The following is a 15,956-nucleotide window of genomic DNA, read 5'->3' on the forward strand; positions in this document are numbered from 1 at the left end:
GTTATTTTGAGACTTTAGTCTGCCATCTTCTCGGTCTGCTAGCTTTCTTAATAAAGTCGTATTCCCTGCCTCAACACCTTGTCTCCGACTTATTGGCCTGTTGTGCAGCGAGCAGAGCAAGCTTGGCTTGGTAACAGGTAGAACTTACTGCTTGGTGACTGGTATAGAGTAACACGCAACAATGTTAATAAGGCAGAGTCCGCTATGCTTACTGTATCAGTCAGGCTATGCTTACTGTAACCCAGGCTATGCTGCAATGCAAAGAACACCCAAGTCTCAGTGGCTTAACACAAACAAAAGTTTCTTTTTCACTCATGGGTTATGTCCAATGTGGGTCAGTGGCCGGGGTGTGGGGGGGTCTGCTCCACCTGGTCATTCAGGGACCCAGGTTACTAATTCAACTATCTTGTAGTTGCACCCTATGTGACTCCTGGCCTCTTCAGTGGCTGTAGCAGGTCAAGAGGGAGCGGAAGCAGGGAATTAAATGTTTCAGACCAGCGGGGACACGTTTCTCCTTCTTACAACCCATTGGCCAGATCTAGTGTTCTGTGCTCCTGAGCACTGCAGGGTGGTAGGGGAATGTGAGAACGCCCCTGACATTCAGTGAGTAGGAAATACCTCTGCCACATCCCTGTAGCCAGATGGTTTCAACCTGTGGAGTTACCTCCCTCGTGTTGAAGGCAGGGAAATCGAAAGTAAAATTTTATGACTGCAGTCATGTGCTCTTTGGTGCCCCCGTCAAACATGGCCAACCACTCACACGTGCCTCAGGAAATCACGTTGATATACAGAAATCATCACAGTCTGACAACACATACAACTCTTGGCAATTTCCCCTATTAATTCTTGTTGTTACTCATTTCTGGAGCATTTTGTGTCAACTAAAAATAGAGGCATCTATGAACAAGGAAGACATTTGATGGATTATGCATCCTAGCTGAACTAGTTCCTTTTTTGACAGCATTCAGCAAAATTACCAAGGCTTGCGTTTTGAATTGTATCATAAAGCGGCTGCCATCGCTGTTTATTTCTCTCTTTGGAATCAGATAAACAGGTATGTCTCCACTTTGAAAACCTCTCTATGAAATCCCATAAACATCCAAATTTACAAATCAGATTCTAATAGCTTCTTTGATTTATGAAATTTTGTAGTGCAGCTTGAGGATACATGAATTGAGGACATACAGGTCCAAAGCGGAAGTTTTATTTATTACGAAGAAGCAGAAGGCAGGTGGGGATTACTGGGCTATTACCTCAGGAAGAAAATTTGCATTTTTCTTAATCATTTAATCTAGTATTTAAAAATCTTTCATGCACATACACATCATCTACTGGTCTTGTTAAAATTCAGATTCTAATTTAGTGATCTAGAGGGGGCCCTATGAATCTGCATTTTTAAAACAAGTTCCCAGATGATACTGATGCTACTGGTCCATGGATCACACTCTGTGTAGCAAGGGATTAACTCATGGAAAAGCATAAGTAGTTTATAGAAGCAGTAAAGGAAAAGACTGGTAAATGTAATTATGGACAATTTAATGGATAAAGGATCTAGTATTCAGGACATGCACAGAATACCAACAAATCAATATGAAAAAGATAAAAATATAAGAAATAAAAAATGAGCAAAGGGTATTGCATTAACAGAGATAAAAATTCAAATGGCCAGTAAACATATAAAAAGATGTTTAACCTTACTGGAAATGAGGAGAATGCAAAATAAGTAATAATGATATAACATTTTATATTCACATTATTGGCAAAAATAATAACATTAATAAGTGTATTTAGGAATACAAGAAACTTGCTACTGAGAGTGTAAATTAGTACAATCACATTAGAAAATAATTTGCCAGGGAGTTTCCTGGCAGTCCAGTGGTTAGGACTTGGTGCTTTCACTGCCGTGGCCCAGGTTCAATCCCTGGTCAGGGAACTAAGATCCCACAAGCCACGCAGCGTGGCCAAAAAAAAAAAATTGCCAAAACTAAAGTTGAAAAGATAACCTGTCCCAAAGAAAAAAGTGGAAATAACCTAAATGTCCATCAGTAGAGGAATGGATAGACTGTTTATTCACACAGAGGAATATCATATAGCAGTTATAATAAATAAACCAGTTTTACATGTATGGACATGAGGAGTTCTCAACAACTTAATGTTGAGAAAAATGAAAAATGTACTCTATGATGCTATTTTATCTTAAAAGTTTTAAATACATGATAAATAAAATATTTGTATAAAGACATATACATATACAATTTGATCATTCATGGGAATGATGAACATCATATTAGGGAGAGTCATTTCCTCTGGAACAGGAAGGAAGGGTGAGGGATGAACAGTGAAACTTCGTAAGTATCAGTAATGGTTTGCTTCTTTCAAAAGAACAGAGATCTCAAACAAATATGGCAAAATGTTAATATCTTTTCAATGAGTGGTGGTGCGTGCGTGACTATTATACTATTTTCTGTACTTTAATACACAATGAAAATGTTTTAATTCGAAACAATTTTTTTATCTCTAAGTCAACTTGAGTGGGGCATAATTTACATAAAATAGATGCACACATTTTAAGTGTATACTTTGATGGGCTTTGACAGAGGTATATACCCGTATACCATTTAACCACCGCCTTAAGCCAGATATGTATTTCCCTCCCCCACTTCCACCTTCTAGAAAAATACCACCATTCTGATGATTTTTCATCGGTCATAGATTAGTATTGTCTTTTGTACAATTTCTTTTGTGTCTGGTTTCTCTCACTCAGCATAATGTTTTTGAGATTATTTCATGCTGTGTGTATTGGTAATTTGTTCATTTTTATGGATATACCTTTATTTATCCATTTACCTATTGATGGACATTTGGGTCATTTCTAGTTTGGGGCTCTAAAAAACAAAGCTGCTATGGATATTCGTGGGGTTTTTGTGGACAAATGCTCAAACTTCTTTTGGGTAAACATCTAGTGTCCTTTGTCAGTTTATGTATTGCAGATATTTTTTCTCCGCCTATGGCTTGCCTTTTTCAAATTTGAAAGATAAGAAAAGGAAAAAAATAAATTAAAAGACCCCCCTCAATGGACAAAAGTAGGGAGATTGTACAAAAAAAAAATCCAAATTTTAAACATTTGAAAAGGCAATTTACTATTAAAAGTGCAAATAAAAGAATAAAATTTATTTATTTATTTTGCCTATTAGGCTGGCAAGGATCAAGAAGATTGCCAGTATCTAGTCAGCAGGAAAAAAAAAAAGCACATTTATTTACAGTCTGTGGGAATTCGAAAAGGTATGACCTTTTCAAAAGGCAATTTGGCAGTATAAATTATGTATATATATATTTAAAAGGTATATAATTCTTACTCATCATAACCACTTCTGTAGGTAAGTGCTTCCAGAATTTTTTTACAGAAATTTTTTTTACAGAATTTACAGAAATACACAGATTTGCACCAAAAATATGTACAAGGATGTTTACTGCAGCATTGTTTAAGAAAAAATTAAAGACACCTAAATGACTTCAGTAAGCTAATGAATAAGTAAATTATCAGCCTTACATACAACAGAATACTATACAACCATGAAAATCAGTACAATAGTTTTACGTGTACTTATATGGGAAGATTTCTAAGACCAAATTTTAAGTGATAAAAATAAGTTGCAAAATAATATGCAGAGCATTTTTCTACTATATAAAAGTAAATTAATAGATATGAACACATGGATAGGTTTGATATACACATAGGTAAAAATATGGACTAACCTTTACTGTGCTATGCAGTGGTAGTTACCTCTGGGGTGTGGAATTACAGGGGCCTTGTAATTTCTAATTCATACACATCTATATGGCTTTAATTTTTAAATAATAAACACAATTTGCTTTTTCAATCAAAACAAAAAGGTTCGAAATGAAAAATAATAAACAGAAAAACTAATAGAAGCTGACAACCATAATAGCTAATATATAATGAGTATTTATGATGTGGCAGGCATATTTCTAAGTACATATAATAACTTATCGAATCCTCACAAAACTCTCTGCGGTATATTTTATTGAGTCCCTCCATTTTACAGATGAAGACACTGAGGTACAGAGAGATTAAGTAACTTGCTTATGGTCAGTTAGTAAGTGGTGGAGTCAAGATTTGAACCCATCCTGTCTGGCTACAAGACCCTAACTCTTGGGACTATGACATCTGCCTATTTAGGAGAAATTAAAATATGTTAGGAAGGAAGAGTATATGTTAGAAGATCCTAGTTCATAACATTCCTGAACAAACTGGCTATCCAGATAAGTTTTAAGCATAAAGTAGTAATGATTGTGTCTCTTTATTGGTTTTATTGTATACCAGATACCTGATTGAGGCCTTTTACCTACATTATCCCTTTTGGCTATACAATATATCTGCAAACTCCTCATGTCTCATCACCTCCATTATTACCTCCCTGCTCCAAAACACCATCACCTCTCACCTGGAGTACTTCTATCACTTCTTAATTGGTGTCCCTGCTTCCATTCTAACAGTTTTCACAACAGAATGATCCTTTTAAGGGCATGATATGCCTTTCCCTTTTCAAGACTCTCCAATGGCTTCCCTTCTCTTGCAAAATAAAAGCCAAAGTCCTAACAATAGCCTACATCATCTGGCTCTCTACCTCACTGAGCTCATCTCCCATCCCAAACCTACAAACAAGGAATCATTAAATCACTTTTTAGATGTTATTGATCTGTAAGTGATTCTATTAGCAAATATTGAACCAGGAATCAAACTTAGTTTTATTTGACACTGGTGACTGGAATCCCTACATTACACTATGTTCTAATAAAATGGTTATTTTTGTAGGAATATGAGCATTATTTTTGTGAGACAAAACTTTGACATCCAAATGAAATTTCTCCTTCTTTGGGAGGTCACTTAGTCTAGCATTGCTGAAATTGCTGGGAACGTGCTTTGACTCTTTTGGAAGAGACTCCAAAGTTTGAGGTATGTTCTTGTAAAAAACCATAGAAGGGAAAATCCTAAATCTTTGTACTTGTATTAGATTTAGAAAATAGATTTGTTTTGAAGAATAATTTGGAACTTAAATTGATGAAAAATATAAAAGAATTTCAAGAAAAAATATGCTTTGGGGTGACAAAGAGTTGACTATAAAGACACGGAATTGATGATCTCCGGTGACTCACAAACTAACTCAGGAGACAATTCCAAAAGAAGAGTTGTGAGGGGTATTTGGCAGTATTTGCATGACTAGGTAATTTCCTAGATGACTACTTTCAAGGCTCATGTAATGTGATGATAATGGCTTAGATGATTATACTCTTGTTTGGGCCAGACATTGGTCAAGCATTCTAGGTCTTAATTATTTATATTTTCCTATTACAGAAGAGAAAACTGAGGTACAGAGAAGTTGTTACCCAAAGTTTGCTAAAACGTGTTAGGGCTGAGGTTGGAATACGTGCAGTCTAGTTCCAGAATCTATTCTCCAAATCACTACACTATACTGCCTTTTGAAAGAGCATCGAGCAGCGGTCTTCAAACTTGTAGATCACATGTCCTCATTCATAACCAACCAGAAGCCAGAAGACATAAGAGCTCACTGATGAAGCAGATGCACATCAACTTTCCTGGGTAGATATCTAGCACTTGAAGCTCTCAGCTGGTGACAGAATCAGTGAGAAGTTGGAGGAATGAGGTTCAGAAAAAAATAAAGGCAGAGATGGAGAAAAGCTACCCAGCAGAAGCAATATGTGTGTATGTACATGTTTGTATGCATGTACTACTGTACCAGTGTATTATGCATATTGTAAAATATACACAAAAAGAAGATTTTAAATGATGAGATAAAGAATAAACATAACTAACAAGATGGATTGTCTTGAGCATCCCCTGGGGGCGTGTGTCACACACCTCAATTTAGAAAATAGGCTTGGGATAACATGGTTTGAATTCTGGCTGTACCACTTGTTACCTGAGTCATCTGGGCAAGTTGTTTACTCTCTGCCTCTGATTCTCCATCTGTTAAATCAGGATAATAACCCCTAACTTGCAGGATTGTGCGGTTTAAATGAGATGATGTGTACAGGACCTGTAGTGCCTGGCTTTCAGCAATCTTTTTCCAGGTTATTTACTTTCCCTCATAATTTAAAATTCCCGTTATTCGCTTCATGGTCTGTTTTTTTCTTAATTAGTTAATTAGGCTGTGCCGGGTCTTAGTTGCTGCCTACGGGATCTTTTAGTTGCAGCATGTGGGATCTAGTTCCCCAACCAGGGATCGGACCCGGGCCCCCTGCATGGGGAGCGCGGAGTCTTAACCACTGGACCACCAGGGAAGTCCCTTGGTCTGTGTTTTTAAAATTTCATTACGTACTCCTATAATGAAGCTGGAGGCAGCCCTGCAGTTTGACTTGGTGCATCTAGGTGGCGCTAGATTAATAGATTTTTTTCATGCTGCATCATTCCAAACATGGTGCAGCTGTGTGTCTGACAGCAAAGAAAACTGTGGAGGAGACATGGGGAAGAACCAATGTACATTTTCCTTTGTGCAAAACACTATAGGGACTGGGAGGAAGGGAGGACTTAATAACTGTCCAGACACTTAAAAAATGAATAGCCTGACTGTTCAGCAATCGTATGTCTGTGAACAAAAGTTCCCTTTTACATGAGCTGTTTGCCATTGCCCTTTGTGATTGGAATTGGCCTTGAAGACTCTAAGCGTATTTTGAACTATTTTTATCTGTGCCTTTCCACGGGTAACTTTTTCCTAACAGGGTTCCTTGGCTACGTTCAGCCTCATTTATTGCCAGTGACTGAAAATTTCACCTTTGACCCCAACTTTGGGCTTTTGTTTCTTCTTTCCCCTCCTCTCAGAATGCTAAGACCGCTGGGTTTCTTTGGCACAAAGCTAACCAGAAAATAAATGTACTTGAAGGCATATCAGTCAGATTTCTGACAAACAGATGACATCTTCTTATTAGGATAATTTGAAAAGGGTTTGTTTACAAAGGAACACATTTCAAAGGGTTGGAAGGGGGTTGGGGCACAACTAGAAGGCATAGTGCAAGGACCCAGGGCTAACAGCAGGGGAACTGTTGCTCTCTCTTGGTCCAAAGAGATGAAGGGTTCATTACAACTTGGAAGGAGAGTTGTGTAAAGTAGGCCATCTTGACAGGAACAGTGAATTTCTATCAAAGAACAGCTAGCCCAAGGCAACCTCATGGGAAACCAGGAGAATAAATCTTCTGACTTCACTCTACTCCCTCCTTCCACTCTCCAGCTGGGATTCCAATGGCCAAATCCAACCAGAAGCTAGAAGACATGGGAGCTCATTGATGAAGCCCATGCACGGCAACTTTCCTGGGTAGATATCTCACACTAGAGGCTATCAGCTGGTGCAGAGAATCAGTGGGAAGATTGGGGAATGAGGCTCATTAAAAAAGGCAGACCTACTAGAGATTGAGGACATGGGGAGGGGGAAGGATAAGCTGGGACAAAGTGAGAGAGTGTCATGGACATATATACACTACCAAATGTGAAACCGATAGCTAGTGGGAAGCAGCCACATAGCACAGGGAGATCAGCTCGGTGCTTTGTGACCACCTAGAGGGGTGGGAGAGGGAGGGTGGGAGGGAGGGAGACGCAAGAGGGAAGACATATGGGAACATATGTATATGTATAACCGATTCACTTTGTTGTAAAGCAGAAACTAACACACCACTGTAAAGCAATTATACTCCAATAAACATGTTAAAAAAAAAAGAGGCAGAGATCAAGGAAAGCTACCCAGCAGGAGCAATCTGACTAGGACGCCACTGCTGGATGAAAGCCCTGCTTTCACTATGCTTCTAATCTCGTGCCTTCATCTTTCGGTTGCATTCTTTTTTTTTCTTTTTAATATCTTTATTGGAGTATAATTGCTTTACAAAGGTGTGTTAGTTTCTGCCTTATAACAAAGTGAATCAGCTAGACTTATACATATATCCCCTCTTGCGTCTCCCTCCCCTCACATCCCACCCCTCTAGGTGGTCACAAAGCACCGAGCTGATCCCCCTATGCTATGTGGCTGCTTCTACTAGCTATCTATGTTACATTTGGTAGTGTATATATGTCCATGCCACATCGGTTACATTCTTGGGAGCAAAGTCCTCGGTGGGAGCATCCAATTGGCTGAGGTTAGTTCACTTACTAGCTTACCCTCTTTGCCAAGGTGTGGGGACAGGAAATATTGCCTCCTTTGGCTTCCCTGATGGGAACTGGGGCTGCTACCTTCTTTTATTTTTTTTTTTTATTTTTATTTTTTTTTAACATCTTTATTGGAGTATAACTGTTTTACAATAGTGTGTTAGTTTCTCCTTTACAACAGACTACCTTCTTTTAAGACTCGCACATTTGGGGATTTCTAGATATTCAGAAAGAGCTCAAAAACAAGGCAGTTTTACTGCAATGAGAAGCACACCGCAACAAAGAGAAGCCCCTGTTCGCCGCAACGTGAGAAAGCCCACGCGCAGCAGCGAAGACCCAAGGCAGCCAAAAAACAAATAAATAAAAAAAAAAAAGACAAGGCAGTTTTCTGTCTCCTCTAAAAAAAGACAAATCTCCATTAACAAGTAACCTCCTAAATATCCGTTATAATCTGCAACAGCAAGACCGTCAGACAAGAGTACAGAGATTTGGTTTTTATTTCCAGTTCTCTGTCTTTTCTCTCTCATTTCCTTCCTTCCCCATTTCCTGATCTTAGGAAGGTCCCTTTATCTCTCTAGATTTTTTTTTGTTTTCTTTTAACTTGTTTATTTATTTATTTTCTTTATATTTTTGGCTGCTTCGGGTCTTAGTTGCAGCACGCGGCTCTCTTGTTGAGGCGTGCGAGCTCAGTAGTTGTGGCACACGGGCTTAGTTGCCCTGCAGCATGTGGGATCTTAGTTCCCCGACCAGGGATCGAACCCGCGTTCCCTGCATTGGGAGGCGGATTCTTTACCACTGGACCACCAAGGAAGTCCCTCTCTAGATCCTTATACAAGAAAGCAGGACTAAGATTCTCAAATCTAGTCGGGAGGCGGATTCTTTACCACTGGACCACCAAGGAAGTCCCTCTCTAGATCCTTATACAAGAAAGCAGGACTAAGATTCTCAAATCTAGTCGGGGGTTCAACTGTTGGGCCGCCAAATAATATAATCAGCCCATCCAAGAGAAGGCCCTAATCAATGTCTTCCTTATAGAACCCCTTGGGCTGTTAATACCTAAACTTCATTGAGCATGCATTTCTCTCAATACAATGTTGGGTGGTTTTTTTGTTTGTTTTTTTGTTTTTGCAGCTGCTATTTATATAGGAAGTGTTTATATTTATGTCCGTAAAATGCAGTGTAGCATTTTTTAATGGATAGATTAATAAATGAGGCAGACATAAGAAGCTTCTGCACACTGTGCTTTTTGGTGTGCATTCACAAAGAACATCAATATTTCCTCTGAGAAGCCCACTCACATTTTTCTCGAAACCTCCTTGTCTCCAGTCTTTAATCTTGTTCCTTCCATGCCCCTAATCATCTGGCCGTACCATTAACTACTGCTCATGAATTGGTATAGACCCATGCCTCAGGGCTTCTCTCCCTCTAGGTCAAATGCCAGGGAGGTATAAGGCTTGAAGTTTTGCCTCCTGGGAACATTTCCCTTCTTCACCCCTTGGATTCAGTATAGCTGCTCAATCTACAGTGAATCTTGCATTACTGGATCCAGACCAATCCAAAATTACATTTCTCATCCTCGATCAAGCATCCTTATACTCTGTTCACACACAGATTTCCCAGAGTTGTTCCAATATAAACTAGAAATCCAGGAGTTCTTTGGCCTTCTCTGGCTTTTGACTTTGTCATTGCCAGCCCCCTCCCAGAGTCATCTGAAATCTGACAATCTTGGGGATTGGTGGGGAAGGATGAAGAGAACTGGCTTCATCTGGCAAGGCAACTCCCTCAAGTGAAAAAGCATCTTCAATCAAGAAAAGGACAGTTTCATTAGACAAGCTAGGAAAGATTTCTTGAGCTGGCAAGGGAGATTCAATGAGATTTAAGGGTTCAGCATTCTTAGGGTCCTCTAAATCCTCTCATATATTTCCATGTCAATTTTCCAGCATTCAGTCTAACCCAATAATGCCACAATATGCACCTAAAAAAACCTGTCAGGGTTGTGAATACCACTGATACTGTAATTCATCAGCACACAGGATCAGACCAAAGTCTGAGTTTATCTTTGACCGTCTCAGATCAGCTGAGGCAGGTGACTTTTTTCACCATTAAGCTATTCATTATAAGAAGCAGCCATCTCATTGGCCATCACTGAACTCTTAATGCCCTTCATACTGTTCTCCTTAAATCATATTCTCAATCAGCATTCGAGGTGACCATAAGCAATGGTTTAAGCATCTGTTTTGCCACTGTATTTCTAAGGGGAAGTTTTAATGTCATTCAACCATTCCCAATTTTATCACTTTTCCTGAGGGTCAGTTGCCTGCAGCTCACTTTGTGGTACCAATTTCTGAATCAGTCAGAGTTCTTGGGGTAAAAAAAAAAAGACAGTGGGAAATCATCAGGAAACTCATAGAATTGACAGTCTGGAGAGGAATGCTTGGATAAGGTAGGGAAAGTAGGGAGGCAAGGCAGCCACCGTTGGGCCTAGTCACCATGGCAAAAGTGTACCAGTCACTGGACACAGCCAGAAATGCTGGTAGATTACAGCACTATAAATCTCACCTCCCAGGCTCTTTTTCTTTAGTCCTTCAAGATTCAAAGCCCCAGGTGAGAGCATCTGCTGGATCATGTGCCCATGACCTGGCTTTTGCAAGGGGTGGAGAGAGGGAGGGAAGGTTTTTACACTAAGGCTCTACACTAATACTCACACAATGAGAACTGAAGAGGGTTTGGGATGCTGAGTAGTGAAAATCCCTCCTTGTCTGTCAATCAGTCATGGAAAGAGCTTTCACTAAGAGTCCAGAAGCTATTTTCTATCTCTCACTCCCTCACTTGCTTTCTCTCTCTTTACTCCCTCCCTTACCAGATTTTGAGAAAATCAGTGTACCTCTCTGGTCCTCTGGAGGAGAGAGTTGGACTAAGATATTTACGGTTCATCTATGTCTAACACTCTATGACCTCAGACTTCTCAAGAATCTAGCAAAAAAGGTATTATGCTTACATTAAAAGTTTAATAAATGCAGAATCTAACATCTTTTCTTTTCTCTAATGAGTAATTTATTTTATTTTATTTTTTTGCGGTACGCGGGCCTCTCACTGTTGTGACCTCTCCCGTTGCAGAGCACAGGCTCCGGACACGCAGGCTCAGCGGCCATGGCTCACGGGCCCAGCCGCTCCACGGCATGTGGGATCCTCCCGGACCGGGGCACGAACCCGTGTCCCCTGCATCGGCAGGCAGACTCTCAACCACTGTGCCACCAGGGAAGCCCTCTAATGAGTAATTTTAAATGATCATTTTTGACCCAGTTTCTCACTGTATATGAAATTTCTACAAATGTCAGCAAATTATAATACTTATGGAATTCCTCCCATAATATTAGATATTGAAGTATTTTGACCTTACTTGCCTTTTGACATTTCATGTTGATTTCAACAGCTCCCTCAGTACCCAGGCCCACTAAGTTAAAATGCATGTAAAAATCAAGGTGAACCATAGGGAGAACAGTGATAAAGGAAGTTAATATTCCAAGAGGCCTTAGGGTCTTATCAAGGTTGATGCATCAGTTTTACTTGAAATCTCTTATCTATCTAATTATTTCACCACTTTGATTAAATGAAACTAAAATTGGTATTGATGAAAAGGGAAAGCACAATCAAAGAAGCAGATAAGCAAATAACTGAACGCAAATAACTTTTAATTATCCTCACTTAATAAAGTTAAGGAATAGTGCCAGGGGCCAACATTACTTTGTCAAATCAAAGGGCAGTGTCGGGATAAAAACAAAAAATCACAGAATGTTTTGAAAATTGTAGTCAATTTCAAAATTGTTAAACACTTTTATATGAATTTGGTTTCAAAACAACCCTGTATCCTGGGTCGTGAATATGTTCAGACCCTCTAATGAAAACCCAATTCTATGAATCACTCCATATGTGTTACTCATTTGTAGAATCCTACTAAAGTCCCCAGGCTTCCCCAAACACAAAGAAATAGGTGGGCTTCCAGGTATGGCAGTTATACCTGGCTAGTTTAAACTACTATATATAAAATAGGTAACCAACAAGGACCTACTGTAGAGCATAGGGAACTATATTCAATATCTTGTAATAACCGATAATGGAATAGAATCTGAAAAAGAATATATATATATATGTATATGAATCACTTTGCTGCACACCTGAAACTAACACAACATTATAAACCAACTATACGTCAATAAATTTTTTAAAAATGCTGTCCTATATGGAATCATAATAGGAAAACTAGCAAACAGCTTTTTTTTTGGCTGCGTTCGGTCTTCGTTGCTATGCGCGGGCTTTCTCCAGTTGCAGCGAGTGGGGGCTACTCTTCGTTGCGGTGTGCGGGCTTCTCATTGTGGTGGCTTCTCTTGTTGCGGAGCATGGGCTGTAGGCATGTGGGATTCAGTAGTTGTGGCACGTGGGCTCAGCAGTTGTGGCACGCGGGCTCAGCAGTTGTGGCACACAGGCTCAGTAGTTGTGGTGGCTTAGTTGCTCCGCAGCATGTGGGATCTTCCCGGACCAGGGACCAATCCCAAGTCCCCTGCATTGGCAGGTGGATTCTTAACCACTGCGCCACCAGGGAAGTCCTAGCAAATAGCTTTTGCTTTAAGTTGATTAAACAGTTTCTTCTAAACTCAATAATGCGTTTACTCTTTGGCCTCTCCTAAACCAAGGTTACCCGGGTTATTTATCATCTCTGTCCAGTGTCCTGCTGCTATGACGCAGGGTGCATAGGAACAAACACTGGGTAGTGATATAAACTAACAAATACATGCAGAAGAGATGTGAACAGCACATTCATTGCGGACAAAGAGCTTGCAGGTGAGGGAAGAGTCAGTAATGTCATTACTAATATCATCATGATCATTAGAAGATGATCATGATGTGTTATTCTCATATGGACTTTGCAAAATGGATTTGCTCATGTCTCCGGAGTCATTTCATGTTCAATTGATTAGGGACACCTACTTTAGAAAATGATTGGATTGTTTTCATGTCCCTCGTGGCTTTGAACAAACAGGCTATAGTTGTAAATTTTAACTTGCACAAAGAGTAGGGACCATAGTAGCAGAGAGATTTTATGATCAATTTTTATTATACTGTTTTGTTATACTGAAAGGCAATAATGACTTTTGGCATTTATAGAGTCCTTTGTATTTTCAAAGCACTTAGTAATCATTAATTTCTTTATCTCATTTCCATCTCAAATGAGATAGGTTGGTTAGCATGACAGGGTTTCAGAAGGAAAATACAATCAGACAATAAGAGATTAGAAACTTGAAAAGTTAGGCAGTTGAATTACTGAGGGTGAATAAGTCCCTGGTTTTTCCATCATTTAGGGGGAAAAGGAAAAGAGAGAAGAAAACACATCATAGGTCCTCACTGCGAAACATTGTTTTTGTTTCTTTCTTATTTCTGATTAGAGGACAATGATGAAAAAAGCAGGGCACCTCAACACTTCTATTTCTAGGAAAGTGACTATAATAAGCCAACAACTGGGACAGGCATGGGGGCTCTCACCACGTGTACTGATGCTAGTAACTAATAAAAGCTAACATTTATTGAACACTGAGCCAGGTACTGTGCTACAGCACTCTATATCCATTACCACACTTCATCTAAACAACAAAGCCATGAGATAGGGGCTGCTAGTACCACCATTTAAAAGAAGAGGAAACTGAGGCTTAGAGAGGCTGAGGAATTTGCTCACAATAAACAGTAATGGAATGACTCCCACATCGCTGGATTCATTCTTCTATTGCTTTACAGGTGATTTGCTTATTCCTTAATAGTAACACACTGTGTAACAATTGAGGATGACCTGGGAATCCATGAACTCCCTGGTTCTCTGGAAGAAAGGATGCCGAACTCCAGTTAAAGAATGCAGGAGGATGAAATTGGTAATGGTGAGTGCCCAGTCCACACGACCCAGACTCCAAATTTTCAGAAAAGTTCCAGGAAAAGGGCTTGTTTCTCTCTTGTTTTGGAGACAAGATTCCCATAGTTTATCTTCTGGACCCTGAGTAGGTCCCATCTTTATAAGCCATAGAGTTGTTACCAGTGGAGCAGCCTTAAGAGAAGAAGGCTGTGTTTTCCTGTTTGCTTAAGGTGAGGGCAGATCCCTTGCTTAGCAGATGTGGTCAAATACAACAATCATAAGCAGGTCAAGAGGACTTTCCAAGTAGTAGCTAGAGAGAGGCACCTACCACAAAGATGATTGTAGCTTTCACCAAGAGCTAGAAATAAGCAGGAAAGGCATTCACTAAACTGTGATTTTTGAGAACATACAGTATATGTGTCCTAAGCTCAAGGGGAAAATATTGCTATGGAAATTATTATTGGGACAGTGCTCCTAAACCAAGCCCTGGGCAGCAGTAAACAATGCCCACAGCCTCACAGGGCCCTCACGTCACTCAGACTCTAGAAGTATCTGGCAGTCCCAGGGAGCATCAGGGATGACTGTTGAGACAGTGGTGAACTTTGAACCTCTGTGATTTCCCTGTTTGCTTAATGCCTGATAGCCTCTGATCTGCTAATAAATCTCCTTTATGCACAGCTTGACCTCTGTGCTTCCAAGGGGAGGGACTGGAATCAGCCTATGGGGGAAGAGATGGATGTAGGATTCTGGGTGGGAGCTTGAGCAAACAAAAGTGTACTCAAGAAAGATAACCTCGCCTTTTGCAACTCATCTGCCTCTGACATAAAGGTTGGATAATATTTATTTACCCTTTTTCTACCTCCTAAATTGTGTGTGAACTTCCCAATCTTGTTTTCTAACGCTGACATTTACCAGAACACAAAATAAAAAGCCTCAGGTTTGAAAACTTGAGATTTTTGTCCCTATCTAAGCTCTGAAAAATTCTAGGCTCTGCTTAAAATCAACAGCTGCCAGAGTAAATGATTAACAGAAGAATGACTTCGATGGAAACGTGGTTTACATGACAACAGAGAAGAGAGATTACCCTTGAATGTGATGATCAGCATTTCACGCTCTAGTTCAGATTTTGGTCTTCATGTGGGACCCCGTCTACCTTCTTCATATGCCTCAGTTGAAAGGGTAGGGTGGGAAAGGGGATGGAGAGGGGATCAGAGGTAGTCTTCACTGATTTCACAATTTCCCCTAGGGCCTGAATGTTTGAACAAATACTCAGCAGTGACATAGCAAGAAAACACCCCCAATCAATAGTTTGACAAAGTCCCATCACCATCTGTCAATTAAAAAGTAATTTTCAGATTATCAGGAGCTCTGTAGTTGACATATTTACAAGTGGAGAGGAATATAATAGTAGCCAGCTGATGGGTGATTTACTTCACTATCATAATTCTAATTTATTTTCTTTTGTCAATTCCCATGCAGATCCAAGCCACATAAGAATACATTCTTACAACAGGATGCAGGTTTATAGCATATGAAGCACTCCAGGGACATTAATACAGAGGGATTTTTTTGATTTTTCAGCAAATTAGATATGACCTAGGACATAGAGAGCTCTTAAGAAAAAGGAAATTGGACATTCTTATGCCCCAACCACCCCCCAAAAACCTAAACCTAAACCTCATACCTTAGACAGAACTTAACTCAAAATGGATCATAGATCTAAATATAACTTGTAAGGCTATAAAATTTTCAGAAGACATAGGAGAAACTCTTTGTGACCTTGGGTTAGCAAAGAGTTCATAGATATAACATCAACAGTGTAATCCACAAAAAGAACTTGATCCAAATTTAAAACTTCTGCTCTGCAAGAGAATGAAGAGACAAGTT

This window comes from Physeter macrocephalus, chromosome 21 (genome assembly GCF_002837175.3).
Source record: "Physeter macrocephalus isolate SW-GA chromosome 21, ASM283717v5, whole genome shotgun sequence".
Lineage (NCBI taxonomy): Eukaryota > Metazoa > Chordata > Mammalia > Artiodactyla > Physeteridae > Physeter > Physeter macrocephalus.